The sequence below is a fragment of the Heloderma suspectum genome, chromosome 5, assembly GCF_057233095.1.
Source record: "Heloderma suspectum isolate Gila_16-S chromosome 5, 16-S_ref, whole genome shotgun sequence".
NCBI classification, from domain to species: Eukaryota; Metazoa; Chordata; class Lepidosauria; order Squamata; family Helodermatidae; genus Heloderma; species Heloderma suspectum.
This window is the reverse complement of record NC_139462.1, coordinates 203,833,441-203,837,500: the sequence shown is the minus strand read 5'-3', so window position 1 is coordinate 203,837,500 and position 4,060 is coordinate 203,833,441.

The window sequence follows — 4,060 nt, the reverse complement described above, 5'->3', positions numbered from 1 at the left end:
CAGATGCGGACTTGCACAAAGGCAAATCATTCAACATCACAGTAATTCAAGTCTACGCCCCAACCACTGAGGCCGAAGAAGCTGAGGTTGATCGGTTCTATGAAGACCTGTAAGGAAGGCTGAGTGCCGAAGAATTGATGCTTTCAAACTGTGGTGCTGGAGAAGACTCTTACGAGTCCCCTGGACTGCAAGGAGGTCCAGTCAGTCAATCCTAAAGGAAATCAACCCTGAGTGCTCATTGGAAGAACAGATACTGAAACTGAAGCTCAAATATTTTGACCACCTAATGCGAACAGAAAACTCACTAGAAAAGACCCTGATGCTGGGAAAGACTGAAGGCAAAAGGAGAAGGGGATGGCAGAGGATGAGATGGCTAGATAGCATCACCGATGCAATGAATATGGACTTGAGCACACTCTGGGAGAGAGCGGAGGACAGGAAGGCCTGGCATGCTATGGTCCATGGGGTCACGAAAAGTCAGACATGACTTAACGACTGAACAACAATAACTCTCATGAGCTTCATGGCTAGCCCGGATTTTGAACCTTAGGGTGCAATCCTATGCAAGTTTAGACAGAATAAATGCTGACAGCTCCCAGCATTCCCCAGCCAGTGCCTTAACAACTTATATCCAAGACCAACACTAGTTTCTATGCTACAGTAGCCCGAAATAATTTTGTTTAGCCAAGCAGCTTGTAACTTATATATTGTGTTGTTGTTTTTTAAAGTCTTTTAATGAAATGCTAATATCACTGGAAATGGGCTAGAAGAAGAAAGGCCTCTGGCTGTTTGATTTAGTATTTCTGTTCCCCCACCTCCCCATATATTAATAACTAAGGGAGGAATCCTATGGCTGCTAGACAGCGGCTAGATAGCCATAGGATATGTTGTTTTCCGGGAACCGTCCTCGGAGCCCACACTCTGAGGTTGGTTCCCGGAGAACTGACCTCCCCCCACTTCAGCGCCGCCTCGGAGGCCCCATGGAACAGCCTTGGCTTCTGCGCTCGCAAGAGGAGCTCAGAGCGGCCAAAAAGGTGCATGGCTGGGGGCGTTCCAGGGCGGGGAGGGTGGAAATGCCTGTACGTACTATGTCGTACATCCTATGTGTCGTACAGCCACCTCTTTCCCCACTTCATCCTCCCGCAGCTAGACAGCCGCAATCGGGGCAGGAGGAGTGCGGCGGGAACGATCCCTTTCATTCTTCTCCTGCCCTGCTTTGGAAGGTGGTCACCTCTTGAGTTCGGAGGATTGCATCCTAATAGTCATTATTCAATGACTAAAATAGCAAGGCACATTGTAGGAGAGTAATTATGATCTAGTGGACAGAGTGCTGGGCTGGGCCTTTGCAAAACCTGCATCAGTCAGTTCAGTTACTTGGGGAACAGGCAGGCATGCCTCCTTTGCTATTCCTCAATCTCAATTTCTCATGCTGCTACTATTTCTCAAGGATATATTCTGATGGTGGCACATGCAAAAGAAATTAATAATAGGAATATCAGGATGAATAATTGATGGCAGGGAAACGCGATGATGACTTCACTATGTCCCTCTTCAAATACTCATTTTTCACTAAATGTTCTCCATGCATTGAGAAAATATCACGTGATCCAGGAATGCATAGGTATCTTTTCTAGTGGTTTCTGTAATCAAAGTGGTACCAAAAGAATGCTCGCAGATAATGCTGCAGAACTTTATATGTGTATTTCTGTCCACAGTTAGTGCATGTGAACATGTTCCAGCCAAGAGAATCAGTGTTTGCCTCAGCATTTCAAAAAGTAACATGTTATGGCTGCTGCACATGTTACGGCTGTTATGGTGAAGCAGCCCCTTGAAAATGCCTCTATATAGTGGAGTCTCCATGTGGTGAGCTGTCTTCTAGGTCCAGGCTTACCCTGAAAATTAGGATTATTCTCTATTTGAAAGTGTCCTTTATTTGAAGGGCTGTCCGGTACAAAGATAAAGAACCATCAGAAGTTAGAGCTGGACCCAACTTGGTGCCCTCCAGGTCTGGATGACAATTTCCAGCATTCCTGGCCATTGGACATACTGACTGGGGCTGATAGGAGCTGAAGTCCAAAAGGCTGAGAGAATAGTGACTGGCCTAAGATCACACAGTGAGCTGGCTAATGTGGATTTGAACCCTGCTTTCTTAGTTCAGAACTCTAACCACTAAACCACACTGGCTCTCAGAGTGGAATATGGGCAAAAGGTTTTGTAAATACTCCACCAACAACATGGCATTCCTACACCAACTGTATGTCACCCCTGAATGGGTAAATGTTTTTTGATGGATTCCATGTGGCTGTTGTCACATTTAAATCCATCCCAAGTGTGATTATTTCTCATTAAGCAGATGAGGATGAGGATATTTTTATTTCTCAAATATTCTCTATTGGATTGAGTATTGAAACAATACATATAAAGTAGTATAACTCAACATTAATATATACAATAAATATATACCAGAATATCTTGGTATACATATAGCTTGCCCGATTCACAGCTAGTCAGAAATTGTAATTTTCCATCTCATGTAAGGAAATAGTATGCATGTGGGAGAGTTAGAGTCTCTCCAAAATGAGTGTTGTATGGTCTATAAGCATATGGGTAATTGTACAAAACAAGACCTCAGAATGGTTATATAACCCTAAAATACAATAAAAAACAAACCGAATACAGACCTAAAATATAAAAAATACAAACTAACCAGCTAAAATGTCCAGGCAAGCTAAAATGTTTTAACCAGATGCTGAAAAGATAGTAAACTTGGCACAAGGCACACTTCTATCAGTAGGGGGTTCCACAGATAGGGTTCCATAACAGAGAGGGCTCTCCCACTTTGAACACATAAAGTGTGGAAGGTACCATGAGGAGAGCCTCCCCAGCAGATCAGGCCTAGAGAGGCTGGTATAGGGAGAGGTGTTTTTTCAGGAATTTGAGTCCTAAGCAGATGAAGTTGTGTACCCTGATGACAAATTTGTTCTGGATCCCAGAAGGATGCAGTTACTCATTTATAGAGAGACTAACAAAACAGGAAAATTAAAATCTTAAGGACACTGACAGAGCAGCTAAAGAAGGTGGAAGTTTTGCTGTAAGATTTTAATTTTTCTGTTTTGTTAGTGTCTCTCTATATGATTAACTGCATCCTTCTGGGATCCAGAACAGATTTGTCATCAGGGTACACAACTTCATCAATATATACGGATGTTTATGATCTGAAACGTCAAAATGGCTATTGACACAGTATGTAAAAAAAAAAAAAATTACTTCCCAAAACACCATCCCAAAATTACTTCCCAAAATAAATAGGTATTATTTTTTTATTAATTTATTAATTATATTTCTATACTGCCTAATAGCTGAAGCTGTCTGGGCAGTTCACAACAATTAAAACCATAACATAGAACTTCATAAAATACAATATAAAAGTGCACAATTTTAAAAATAAAAACCACAGTAAAACCTAGAAGCAGTGCAAAGATTTAAAATGCAGTAACAGATTTGTTTAGGAACCTGGAATGTAAGATCAATGAATCAAGATAAGCTGGAGGTGGTCAAACATGAGATGGCAAGATTGAACATTGACATCTTGGGAATCAGCAAACTCAAATGGACAAGCATGGGTGAATTTAATTCAGGTGACCATCATATCTACTACTGTGGGCAAGAATCCCTTAGAAGAAATGGAATAGCACTCATAGCCAATAAAAAGGGTGGGAAAAGCAGTACTGGGGTACAATCTCAAAAACAATAGAATGATCTCAGTACGAATCCAAGGCAAACCATTCAACGTCACAGTAATTCAAGTCTATGCCCCAACCACTGAAGCTGAAGAAGCTGAGGTTGATCAATTCTGTGAAGACCTACAACACCTTCTAGAACTAACACCAAAAAAAGATGTCCTTTTCATCATAGGGGATTGGAATGCTAAAGTAGGAAGTCAAGAAATCACCGGGATAACAGGCAAGCATGGCCTTGGTGTACAAAATGAAGCAGGACAAAGGCTAATAGAGTTCTGCCAAGAGAACGCGCTGATCATAGCAAACACTCTTTTCCAACA